This window comes from Gobius niger (assembly GCF_951799975.1).
Source record: "Gobius niger genome assembly, chromosome: 19".
NCBI lineage: Eukaryota > Metazoa > Chordata > Actinopteri > Gobiiformes > Gobiidae > Gobius > Gobius niger.
Genome location: NC_136870.1, coordinates 19,972,059 through 19,986,017, shown reverse-complemented (window position 1 = coordinate 19,986,017; position 13,959 = coordinate 19,972,059). Strand labels below are relative to the sequence as shown.

General features: G+C 41.2%; 1 protein-coding gene across 1 annotated transcript in view; it reads right to left on the bottom strand.

Moving 5' to 3' along the window:
* The window catches only part of adkb (adenosine kinase b), a 253,614-nt gene that overhangs the window by 22,953 nt on the left and 216,702 nt on the right, over nt 1–13,959 (bottom strand). The gene's annotated exons all lie outside the window — the stretch shown is intronic.

The window sequence follows — 13,959 nt, the reverse complement described above, 5'->3', positions numbered from 1 at the left end:
ATTTTGTTAAAAAGTCGGGCTATTATGCTCGTCACAGGTATTTGGTGTAATTTCGAGCACATCTTGTTCACTGTCTTGCATTTCGCTGCCAAGAAAAAGCTATATTGGTCTAAAACTGCTTATTCAAAGTGTACCATTATTTGTTTCCAATGCAACACATCTTCTCGGTTACATAGAAGCACGAGAGGAGCAATAGACAAACCGGGTGAGCTTTGCACAAATAAACTGAGGCAGGGGAAAGTGTCCAAGATTACTCGAGCATGCGTCAATGAGTCAAAACACAACTCTAGGTATATTTGGAAAAAGGAACAGCATTGTAAACCAACCCTTCCTTAATTTAGTAGACGAATCCAACCATAAGCCAGTGTCCTCAAGCATTCAACGTAACTAATAAAGTCCAGAGTATGGAAAAACCTTTAGGAAAAGTAAAATGTAATACCATATTTACCCATTCACTTGTATATATAGAGGAATCCACAATATTTCAATTCCTTCCATCTGAGATTTACAAGCTTTTTGCAATAACAGCCTAAAACAAAAATGTGTAAAAGTTGAATTTTTGCCATTGCAGGTGTCGTAGCATGTTATGGGTTTTTACTCATTACTTGTCCGTGAGAGTAAATACTACACTGACAGAAAAGACAAAGGGAGAGAGGGATATTGCACATCCAATTACACAATGGAGATAATTTTCTTCACTCAAACTTGGCTGTAAATACTGTTCAAGTGGCGCTAGCCCGCAGTTAGCTTTGCCCGTTAGCCTGTTAGCTTCTTCTTCGTGATTCTATTAGTGTGTATTGCGCCTCCGGGTCGGAGCAGGGAAAGCTGCGAGTGTGGTTTTCTGGCCAGAGACACCAGGGGGAGAGGAAGGACCCCCCAATCATCCCATCAACACTTGTATTACCCCCAGAAGGACAACGAAAAGCATTTATTAAGGCAAACAAGTTACTTAGTACTGCTTTAAGAACCAGAGGGGCGCTAGTTTGGATCACGGACAACCACGTACTGTATTGTTGTAACGTTATGGCTAGTTGCAACAGATAGATCCGGAATCAAATCTGCAAAATCACTGTGCAACTGGTTGGCTGTGGAAACCCCTGCTGACAAAGGGAGCAGTCGAATGTGAATGCTCTTTGCAAAAATACTGTCATTTTTACAGCTGTTCCTCCGTGGGGTTACACGAGTTCCTTCAGTTTGATGCATCTAAATTATTCTTGTCTCCTTGCATATATTTTGAGTCAGTGATGTATTATCCATATTTCTTCCGCTGGAAAGTCTTATTTGTCCCATAAATCCGTAGTTTATACAGTTTCTGACGTGAATTTCCTGGATACTGTGAGCGCTCGAGTTACTTAAGTCAAAGACAGAGGCATGTGTTACTGTCATTAAGGAAACGGAGCCAAGTGTGTCCTAGAGCTAAGAGAGGTGTCGCCAGATGTTTCAGAAGAGTGGTTAATGGCCTCTTTAGTGTGGTCTCGCCAACGCTCGCTGCACTGGGCTGGTGAAACATTTTGGAAAAAGGCCCACATTTGCAGATTACGTAACCATTTCATTATTATGGTATGCTACATTGTTGTGGTAATAATGTCATTTTAATATTCCACAGTTATTCAATAATGCAGCTTATGTTGTGTAGTTAATACCACTCACTTGAGAGGGCAATGGTAAAGAAACAAATCTTTTTTTTTTTACATGGAAAAATGATTGTGGAAAACCTTACCCGAACACAAAGGTCTGCAACCTTCAATATCAAAAGAGCCACTTTGGCTAATTTTGAACCAAAAGAAAATCTCAAAGAGCTGCTTTAGTATTTTCATCCTAAAACAACAAAGCATGCACATTTTCAATTTCAATTCAACTTCATTACAGGCTCGGGGTACAAAGGGACACAATAAAACAACAACAATACTAACAGATAGTATAGACATGAATGAATATATTAAAAGTAACTTGTACTAAATGTAGAAAATATCAGCAGATCTGAATGGTCCTTCCCTACAAAATTTCAACAGTCATCATTTGTCATAGCCTTCGTTCTGCCACAAATTTTAACTATTGTAGATTGTCACTCATGTGAATACACATTATGGGTTGACTTTTTTCATTCAAGCTTTAAAGAGCCCATGTGGTTACGCTCCCGGCTAGTAAACCCCAAGGACCAGATTCCCAAAGGTAGGAAAACAGGAATAGATTATGCAATTGAGCGCAGTACAGACGATTGCAACAGGATGCACATGGGGAGAGATCAGTGTGCCCAGCCTTCAACAGACATGGAGGACACAGGTTCCAGCTGTTGAGCCCCGGACCCTCCTCCAGTGATGTCATTAGACGTCAGCCGAATTTCACTTTCCACTTTCTATAAGTACGGTCATGAAAAACTGCTATGAGGAGTGAAACATTGGTGCCTGTCAATAATATAAGTCAAGGATTCTCAATGGCCCCTCCCATGACAGGTCCTAGGTGATGGGTCAAACAAAGAGCGGTTCAGAAGCCCCTCATGAGAGACAAACAGGCCCGGTTAGAACCACGAGGCCGTCCTTCTGTGGACCCACCACCTGCAGGAGGAGCCATAAGGGCTGGTGCAATGTGATACGACCCGGCAACGGACAAGTGGAAGAAAATGGATGGATGGATTCTCAATGGGGTTAAAGGAACAGGCCACGTTTTTTACATTCTGAGATATGTTCTTACCTGATCTTAGACGAGTTGATACGTACCTGTCTGGTCTTTGTGTGTGCAAAAAGACCAAAGATGTTGCTAGCATTTCGCCTCTCCCAGCATATTCCTATAGCTCTAAACAGGGGTGAAGTTGTAAGCTACCACAGTCTTCCACGGGCACAAAGACCAGACAGGTACACATCACCGTCTAAGCTCAGGTAAGAACATATCTCAGTATGTAGAAATGGTGGCCTGTTCCTTTAAGGTTCGGACTCTGCAGTGAAAATTACGTTTCAACCACTTTTCTGCATTTTGAGCCCGGTAAATCCTTGCATTGTCATCTTGGAATATGCCCCGGCCATTCAATATATGGAATAACATACTCAGGCACTCCATTGACCTCTTTCTTTGGCCACATACTGTTGCTGAGACCTGACCAGATCCAGGTGGCGCCTGTGTGTGTGGGCCCATGCAGGCAGTATTTTAACGCTACCCTAGAAACTATTTTTATTCTCAAAAGCTAATTCACCTCCACTCTCCAGCGTCGATGTTTCGTCTCATTTGTTTTCATTTATTTACAACATATTGACTTTCGCCCCCTCACTAAGTTGCGCGCGCTCTCACAGGGGGCATGTAAACCCTTTCCTCTCAAACTACCTTGTCAAAACAGCAGCATTTCAAGTGGAAGTGTGTAGCAAATGGCAGAGAGATGAGTGAGGGCTAGAAAAACTAACTATGATTTCTTTCACCTCTCTCTCTCTCTCTCTCTCTCTCACTGCAGCCTCGGTCTCGCTCTCGTTAGCAGATACATTATTTGTGAAGGGAGAGGGAGAAAAAAAAAAAAAAAAAAAAAACCTCGGGAGCATGTGGGTGTTTGTGGCACAGATAATTGAGCTGCTTCTATGAGCTACATGAGAAAACTGTAATCCTTTTCTGGGCATTTATTAATTTGCCTGAACGCGCATCAACAATATTTAGCCGCTGAAATGGAAAATATGCCATTTGCTTGTATTTGAGGAAAGCAGTTTAATAACCCAATAGCTTGTTAGACTAGAAATCCTCCCTTTTTGCCAATGTTATGCGTACATGTGAGACACGATTTAGGTCGGATGCGCTTTCTGATTACCCTTTTCATTTAATCAGGCTTAGAACAAGCATAACAAGTGCCAACCACTCCTGACAAGAGGCATGTTTACATTAGATCTTTGTACATGTCACAGTATTCTTGCTAATATGTTTCCATTTTGCCCGTCAAAGGAGAAAGGTTTGGGTAACCTTCATTTATTGTGATGCATTTTCGTTTGCTTCAATTTATTCCATGTTTTTGCCTTCTGACACAGTTTAATGGGAAAAAAAAATGCTTAACCACTTTTTATTAATTTAATGTTTAATTAAATGTTTGTTTAATTTAATTTAACCGCACTGTAGCACAGCGGTTAGCGCTGGTACTCCCCAGTAAGAAGGTCTCTGGTCTCTTCTTCTCTTTCTTCTTCTTCTTCTTCTTCTCCTTCTTCTTCTTCTTCTCTTTCTTCTTCTTCTCCTTCTTCTCCTTCTTCTCCTTCTTCTACTTCTTCTCCTTTTCCTTCTCTTTCTTCTTCTTCTTCTTCTCCTCCTTCTACTTCTTCTCCTTCTTCTCCTTCTTCTTCTACTTCTTCTTCTCTTTCTTCTTCTTCTCCTTCTTCTCCTACTTCTTCTACTTCTACTTCTTCTCCTTCTTCTCCTTCTTCTTCTACTTCTTCTACTTCTTCTACTTCTTCTACTTCTCCTTCTTCTCCTTCTTCTACTTCTACTACTTCTCCTTCTTCTCCTTCTTCTACTTCTTCTACTTCTACTTCTCCTTCTCCTTCTTCTCCTTCTTCTCCTACTTCTCCTACTTCTCCTACTTCTTCTCCTTCTTCTTCTTCTTCTTCTTCTTCTTATAATTATTAATAATACCAATACCAATACCAGTATGTGAATGATTACTCAAGTAATAAAAGTACTTTGACCATCACAGGTCAAATATGATGAGGTTGTACTTTGTGTAAAAAGTTTGAGAACTGTGTTGTACTTTTTGACTCGTACTAGTCCAGACTTTCGACGTGGAGCTTGATTTTCGTTTGCATACGCAGGTAGTTACATTCACTCGAGTACACGGAGGTCAGCGTCTGATGACCCTGAGCACCAAGAAGCCCAAGTATGGACATATATCATCAGGGTTATTTTCTCAATAATATTTCTCAAATCCTTTAATCCCTCAAAATCAACAGTAGACTTAGTGCGTTCCATTCCTTCTTCTTCTTTGCTTCCAATGTTCATAATGAACTCTATTTAAAGGAATTTGTCACTACACTACAGACGAAATCACATATAAATTTAGCCAAACAGCAGTACATTATAAGAAAACACACACACATTTCCTTTCAAAAACTAATTTGTTCAATGTACTTGGTTTATAGAAAAGCCCCACTTTGGCAACGAATGAAATATTGCAATAATATTATGGCAATATTCAAGACAGTTAGCGAATATCACACTTTTTCTCATAACCTGCGCCGTGGACCGTATGTAAGTCGGAGTAAAAGCACCTGCCTATAGAAAACAGGCAGATAGACAGAGATCCTATGTTGTTTTAATTGACGCGGGCTGTTTTTGGTTTGTTGACAGCACATGTGCTCCTACAGCTGTCTCACAATGACAGGCTCTTCAAGTGACATCTGGGAGGAAGGCATCTTGTTTGCTTCGAGATTGCAGCGATTGGGCTCTCGGCTTTGAAGATCCGTTCCGGAGTTCTTATCAAAAAAAAAAAAAAAAAAGAAATAGAAAAATATGAAAAGTGTGTGTGTGTGTGTTTTTCTCTCCCCCCCCCCCACCCCGCAGGTTTGTCTGCACAGTCGCTCGCTCGGTGGATAACAAGGCAAACTATAGGAGAGTGTGAGTATAGAGCCATCATGTAGAATGTGAGAGATGTCGGGGGCTTAACCAGTCAAAAGGATATTTTTAGAGGCGCTTAAGCTAATAATCCGCAGCCCAGTTTGAGAGGGGTGGCGGGGCTACATGGAGAAAAACACACTTCACGCTAAGGCTAGTTTTCGAATCAAAACATGTTTATCCACGGCATGGTAATTGGCGGGAGTCAGCGCGTACGCCTTTATGGTAAATGGAGGTAAATGGGCTGTAAAAAAAAGGTACACAGATACACGGGGGAGTTGTTGGAGCTAAATCAATTAAAATAAACAAGAGGTCGGGGGTCATTTTAAGGCTTCGGCTGGAAATTGTGAGTGTGGGAACAAGTGTGGCCACTAGAGGCGAGCTCCAAAACATTAACACTAGTCATTCGTTAAGCCAGGGGGGGTCAAAGCTTCACCGGAGCTTCTGAGAAAACAGGATCAAACTATAGTGGACTGAAATAATGACATTTGAATACAATCATTTATAGAACTCACACAAAAACCTTGAGCTAAGTTTAGTTTTAAAGGACTGTGGATTAGAGGTCGACCAATATGGGTTTTTCTAAGGCCGATTTTTATTGCCCGATGCCGATGCGCTTGGCCGATATTTTTGAGAGAGGCGGGACGTTAACCGATGGGTCACAGTGTTTTTGGGTCGTCAAAAAAACAAGTTCAGCTTCAACCAAATCTAAAAGGTTAGTTTATAGGCCACTGTAATGCCTCATTTGAAAGCTAAGACCTACAAAACTCATCTAAACTTTTATCTTTTTCTTGACGTTGTTGCTGCGCTGTCGTCACTTTTTTAACATTTCTTTTCAGTGCTTTTTTGTTGCTTTTTTCTCACATGTTCTTCACTTTTTTGCCACTGTTCTGTTATTCTTTAGTTGCTTTTTTGGCACGTTTTTGTCACATTTAGACACTTTTTTTGCAAGAAGCTTTTATATTTGGGTAAAGCCAAACTGGAGATAATGTGCTCGGTGCAGGTGGGTGTCGAGAGGTCAACCCATGCTGCTGCTTGAGATATACATTAAGCAACAAAAGCATTTTTTGTCATGTAAATCAGTGAAATATTAACTGATGTGTCAAAATCAAAAATAACTTTCACATCGCACTTTTCCTTCATCTTTAGACCTTGAAGTCAGGGGTGTTTCAGGGTGCAGCGGCTCATGTGAAAGGAGAACGTACATCCTCTGGGATCAATCCTACGACCATTGACTTAAAAAGCTAACGCCCTATGACCTGAGCTAAAACTCTCTGGGCATGTGGGCCAGTCTAAATCATTAAATGCTGTCCCAGCATGCCCCTGCATCACGGGATCATCTACAGTAATGTTGTAGTGTCCTTGGGCCTCTTTACCCACCCTGTATGAATGTGTGAGCCGTTGTGATTCTGATTCAAGGCAACAACACTCAACCATTTACCGGTTGTTTCGGAGTTGTCTCTGTAAACAATTAAGCAAATTAGATCTTTTCTTTCCACTGAACAGTCCACATAAGAAGCAAATGATTTTTTTCTCTCTAAGTGACAATGGAGTTGTTTGAGTTTGATATTCCTAATGTGTTTGCTCTTGATGACTATGTGGGCGGACCACTTTCTGGAAGTGCTCCAAGCTGTCAGTTTGTTGGATACATTCACACATATGTTTTCATTCGGCGTAGCTGAATAGTTGCTACTTGTGTTGACGGCTTTGTTTACTCGTCACCTGCTGGGAGGCAAAACCCTTTTTATATTTTTACAAAGAATTAATCACGCTATAATTGGGCAAAACATTAGGACGACGTGGTTCATGCACTGTGGTCAGTATTCGCCACATAGTTGATTTCTAAACAAGTCTATCGGAGTAATGTATGTTATTTTATGTTATTTCCTGGACTAAAGCGGGTTTTGAGATGAGCTGGACCGTTGAGCCCCATAAAAAAAATCAATACAACTATTTAGTTTTTCTTTTCTATTTGCTGCAACAAGTCATGGAGTATATGTCACAGTGTTACAGAGGAACAGGAAACAGGGAGAAAATCCAATTTCATAGTTTCCTCGGGAATCTCAATGACAGAGCCAGCCGGCGTGCTAAGGTTAATAAAAGTTGATAAGCTGAGAAGCAGAACTCCCCAGAGCCCTTCAGAAAACAGCCATTAGCTTGACCGTGTTAGCCCAACGCGACGCCGCAACACAAACTCAATCGGATTTGACAGCGATGGTGGGTGACAGGGGGGGGGGGGATGCTCGACAAGATATTTAGTTATCACCCAGCAGCTGCTTTTACTACTTTGCCTCCATACTGATTTAAGGCTGATTTGCAATATGTGGCCAGATTATTGCAACATCCATAAAACAAAGAAACCACAATCAATATCTGGGCATCTGAATGAGATTTACATATATTTTGCTAACACAGGCTTAAACAACATGCATAGGAGCTTAAAGGGAAATTTCAGGATTATTGACATAGGGCTTCATTTCCTAGTTATCCAGATTGTTGATTTCTGGAGAGATATATATCTATATTTTTAACTCACGCAGTCCTTATATTTGAAGAGTTTAGTGGTGCTAGGCTAGTGCTAGGCTAGCGCATGTCTATGGTAACTAGTAGCCTGCATTACAAACAGTCTGACCCAAGCACAGTGCACCTGAGGCTAAACACTTATAACACCGACTACCCATATAAATGTCTGTGTTGACTGAATAATTTTTGAAATATAACCATTTTGCATTTAAAATAACTTATATTTGAGCAGCATAAGCTTCCTGGTTGTAAGCTACACAGCGGCGGAGTGATCTGCTAGGTTACCGGATCTACAATAGTTTCTTTACCTGTGGCCGGCATAACTACACATGGAATCACAAAGGAGCTTTCTACAAATCAGACATGGCAACCTTTGGAGGACTACCCCATGACTTTGACGAGGTTTTTAATGCAGGCTACTAGTTACCATAGACATGTGCTAGCCTAGCACTAGCCTAGCACCACTAAACTCTTCAAATATAAGGACTGCATGAATAAAAAAAATAAAAAAATCTCCAGAAATCAACACCACTCTGAATAAAATGTGGCCCTATGTCCTGATACATCCCTTTAACAATGAGCAGATTTAACTACATTTCAGCATCATTTTGGTTATAGTTTAGTTGTTCTTTTATTCAATTGTCAGTTATCGAATATCAAATGTTTTATTTCTGACATTGTGCAGCCAGACCAAACCAAAAACACCAAGGAAACTATTACCCCCCCAAACAAATGGGTTGGAAATTGTACCGCAAAGTCCCTCTTAAAATCAAACCAGGCCTGACGTCTTCGACTCGACGTTTCGTATCATACAGCCAATTAAATGCAGTCGTGGATACATATAATGATGGTAAGAGCATGTTTTCCTATTGGTTTTGGTTTAGGCTTTGGGAAAGGCCCGAGTGAAAACAACATCTGGTGCTCAACTCAAGCGTTTCCAGCCACAGCGCATTACGCAGTCTGCACAGGGAGAATAAATAGCTAATCAAAACGACTACTGAAGGAAACGTGTCCCCGTATCGCCGCCATAAAACAAGGAACTGTCAAGGACTTTCGACAGCAAATATCCACAACAGAGTGACTTCATATGACAGATGGGAGGTCCTCAAACGGCGGTTCATGTCGACATTATGGATGTGAGGAAAAGCAAATGAATGAGTTGAAAGCTACACTCTGAAAATAGTTTATGTAGCTGTGGCTGATCATGTCTGTGAGGAGATATCTGAAAACCTCTATGGCAATGGTTCATCCCTGGTTGATTGAGAGCCTACAGAACGAACCAGAGGCTTGTTTCTGACCCCAGGCGTTTTACCAGGAATGCCACAATGCATTCTGACAGCACACTGCAGCCTTGGTCACTTGTTTAGAGGGGGTTAAAAGGACAGATACTAAAAGTAGGGCATGGCGCTAGTGTGAACAAATGCACCTAATGCAAAGTGATAGCACAGAGGAACACTGGTTTGCTATTATGGGACGCACAATTGCCTGCGGCCAAGTAGTACCTAAGGTTAAGGTCGAATTCAGTGTCTCTGTAAAGAAATGTGTCCTCGTTTGGCTCACAAATCCAGAGCGGGGCAATCTGGGGGAGTGGCACCCAGAGGGAACCTTATAAACATGGGGAGAAAAAAGTGAGTTGACATGTTTTTTGGATATTACGTTACCAGACTGGGGCCGAGATACCAGGTGGTGTTAAGTGTTTAAATGGCTGAGTGGTGAATAACTGTGTCACAAAGAGATAACTAAATCCCCGAAGATTGCTATCAAAGATCATGCAAACTGATACCATGTGGAGAAAGCATTTGGGAGCTGTGGGGCAGATTATGGAGAGTGAATCCCAGAGCGGGACGTCCCGGAGGACAAGGCTAAACAATGCGCCTCGGAGCTTATCGAACCTTTGGGAGCAATAACAGCTGATGCCGTTTTATTTCTCAATGTGACAAGGCCGCATAGTTATTATAGTTATCATTAGTACAACCAGCCATCTGCTCAGTCATTCATTTAACGACGAAAGAAAGGAAAGACAAATGTGATGTTAAGTTTGTTATGGGCAAAAGCAGCAATAGAAAGTTTTATTTTGTTTCTCAATGAAAGAAAGAGCAAGTAAGTTGTAAATTGTTGGTCGTGGTACAAACTCTTCCTGCTTTGCTAATGTATTTAACATCCCAGTTCTTCGCAGGAATCAGCACATTTCACAACTTTGTGTGCATGGAAAAGACACTTGATGAGCATCTTGAGTGAGGCTTGGAGCTCCCTCCACTGGCAGGATGAAGAATTAACCACAAAATGCCACTTTTATCACACAAAGCAGTGGTGGTGTGATAACCACAGTATGAGAGAACAGGCCTATTGGTGGTTTGTGGGATGCAAAAGACACTTCAGGATTATATTTATGACTCAACATAATCCAGGAAAAAAAAATATTATATTGACGGCGCTAGTGTCAATGGTAGAAGAAAAAACAAGTAAGAGCGTGGTGTCCTGCACTGGTCAGCTCCTCCACCTCCTCCTTCCTCGTCCTCCTGCACAGCTCCATCTGCTCCACAACAGTCTTTCACCTTCTGGGATGAGCGCAGCAGTTAATCTGTTTTATTCTCCAGTGAACGTCCATTAGCCAGAACAATAGAAGGCATGTGTTAGCTGTGAGTCTCGCCCGGATACCGGCTTCCTGTAACTCCTCTTGTGATGCCTCCACTGTGCTGTAGATGTGGGGGGCTCTTGATGCCTCTTTAGTGTCTCAGTAGAAGACATTTGTTGGTCTCAGATGGGTTTAGCTGATAAACTAGCTGTTTACTTTTAAAACGCTGCTTTCTTCAGGACCATTACGGACTCTTTGCAGTAAAAGAATCCACTGATCCCCACAGAAACACAGCAAAGACATACACAAGTATCCAATAAAACAATGTGGAGCACAGAAACCACAAATGCAGCTCGCAGAAAAATGCAAAAAATACAGCTGTACCGAGAGAGAGGGAGGTTGCTGCCGGTTTACACATCGCCAGATAAGTAAATAAAATAGCAAACCTGCGTAAATGAAGCATAATACAATTCCATGTATGTTTTTGATGAGGAAACAAGGTTAAAAGCTCAAAACAAATCACATTTTCATTATGTTCCCTTTACAATGTCACTCTTTGTCTTCTGCATCCAAACTTGCAAAAACCACACACAAATTACCACCTGCTCCAGAGTTAAGTTTCGGAGCACTTTTATCATTTTCCTGCGACTTTTCTCCAGTGAGTCCAGGGCTCACCAGATGGTCCATTGTTAACACACGGAGGCTTCTGCTGTGCACACGATGACATTTATCTAAAATTATGGTCACAACGCTCCGCTTTCACAGGGCTATAAAGTCAGAGTTCTGAGATAAAATTCCCTCATGATAATGCGATTAGTGGCAAAATGAGATTAAGATTTGCATAATTTTGTTACGCGAAGATGCGGAAAACTCGCAAAGTCAATGTGTGTCCTTCAAACTATAACTTCATCTAAATTTATGTCATAAATGTCCGATACTGCTGTACTTCTAAACAGGTGCACTGTGCCCTTCATTAGTTGGGTATAGTTGATTGTTCCTGTCGGGGAAAATGTGTCCTTTATATTAGATTCGTCATTTAGAGCTGCTGGGGCAACCTGGCAGGAGTCCATGTCCAAATTAAGCTGTAGGTTCTGGAGGATCTAGCCTTGTGCACCCCTCTATTGGACTTCACACACTGCTTTTGTACATGACCTTCCTTATTCAAGCATCATTTTATAGAGGCTGGAACCATAGAGAAAAACGCTGTATTGTTTCCATGCATAATATATTTGCGATGTGTTTTCATATGTAAATACAGTTTGCTGTGCATACTTTGCATTTCAGACCTTGCTTGAAATGTGTAAGTGTTCATGATACAGCCTTATTGAATACACTATAGGTTTATATTGTCTATACTAGGGATGCACCGATCCAGCTTATTTGCTACCGATCGCAAGGTTTGAGTGTCTGCTGATATACGATATTTACCAATACCAAGACACTTTCTTAAAAGTGGCTTTCTCTGAGTGAAAACATTTATTGACTCTTTTCCATTGTAAGATCAATGAAGTCATATTTCATTGTCATATTGTTACAGATCAATTATCACTTATATCTATTGATAAACTCTTGGTTAAACATTTAACAAGAATGACTTTTCTACACTAAATATCCTTGGGTATAATGCCAGGCTTTAGGTTACATTAATATAAACAGCTCACATGAAGTGATCTGATCATTACAAATATGCTAGCTCAGTTGCTTCTTTAACTAAAAACCAAACACTTGGCTTAAGCAGTGACCAATTTTATTTCAGGTTAGATTTCTTTTGGTATTTCTATCATAGTTGCTGACCCAGCCTTGACTAGTTTTGCTAGCATAAGCATGCTCCCGCTAGCTTTAGCATGCTATTGCTAACCGCAGAATTTTGTGCAGCGATCAAAAATACATTTGCGACGGTTTAAACTAACTCAGCGACTGGATTCTCCATGTTCTTCGCTTTACAATGATGTACAGCATGTGCCCATATTCACTTAGATATAGGTGGTAAAAGTGGTGGGTTAAAGGCGTTGAGAGCCAAAACTAGTATCGGATATTTGTAGCCAATACCCAATACAGCATCGACTCTGATATCCCAAACCAGTATCGGATCGGTGCATCCCTAGTCTATACTAAAGCGTTACCAACTCCTTTGATCAGTCGCATCAGTCGATTAGTTGTACATTAAATGGACAGTAGTCTCGACAGAAAATGGCAAAATACAGCTGAAAAAGAATCCCAGCTCCTTCGTGCTCCATCTCCATTTGCTCAGTCCCGACTTGAAAGCAGGTCTTGACTGACGCTTTCATCACTCCAATTTTACCGCTGGCCTTTTGGTGCCATCCTTTTACACTCCTCCGTCAGCATTTCTGGGCAGGACGGGAGCCCCGCTGAACCCACGCGGGACGCTAGACTTGGTGGAGCAGAGGTTAAACAATCGGAAACACGTGCGGGACATAAATATGATAGTGATCCAGACGTGGGAGTACAGGGAGGTGACCCCGGGAGTCTATCCGGTCTTTAGGCAGCGTTTTGGGGTTAATGGAAGCCGTGGCTGGAGCTTTGAGCTGGGGGAGTTGGCTATCAGTGTTGTAGCTTTATCTCCAGTGAAAGGTTGCTATCGGACATCTCACCTCTGCCTTTAAAGAGAGGGCGATGCTCGGCGGACTGCAGCACACTGGGCTTTTCCTAAGATGAACGGCCAATGGATGGACAGCATTGACAGACTGCTTTTAACTGTTGTATATGGATTTCTAATATGGCTTACAGTGATATGGTGAGGAGGAAGAAACTGAAACAAAATTAAAGTAGGTAAAATATACAGTAAAAAATAACTTTTGCACATTTTACGCTACCATGTGCTTTTGTTTCCAGCTGTGTGAGCAAAAACCTGTGTGGCTTCTTTTGACAAGTACATTGCGAGACCAAATATTGCAATAACTTTTTTTTTAACTATCATAGTTTTTTTACGTGGATAGATAGGTTTAAGGGATCTGTACGTAAGAAGTACAGCTAAAGACACATTTATAATGATGCTTTATAGAGGAGGAATGGAAAATTAGAATGCTGAGATCTGCCAGGAAATAAAAGGAAGACCAAAGAGGATATACAGTATATGGATGCTATTTTACTTCATTTGACTTTACTCAAAGTGGACATACCATACAACATCCACTTTTTGAGCTTTAAACCATGTTATAGCTTTCCATGGTCAAAGACATACCTGGAGAAGCATTTCAAAACATTCACAGTAGCAGTTTTGAGTCTTTTGCAAAGCTGACCGTTTCCTTTTCTACGGTGTAAGCACTTTGTTC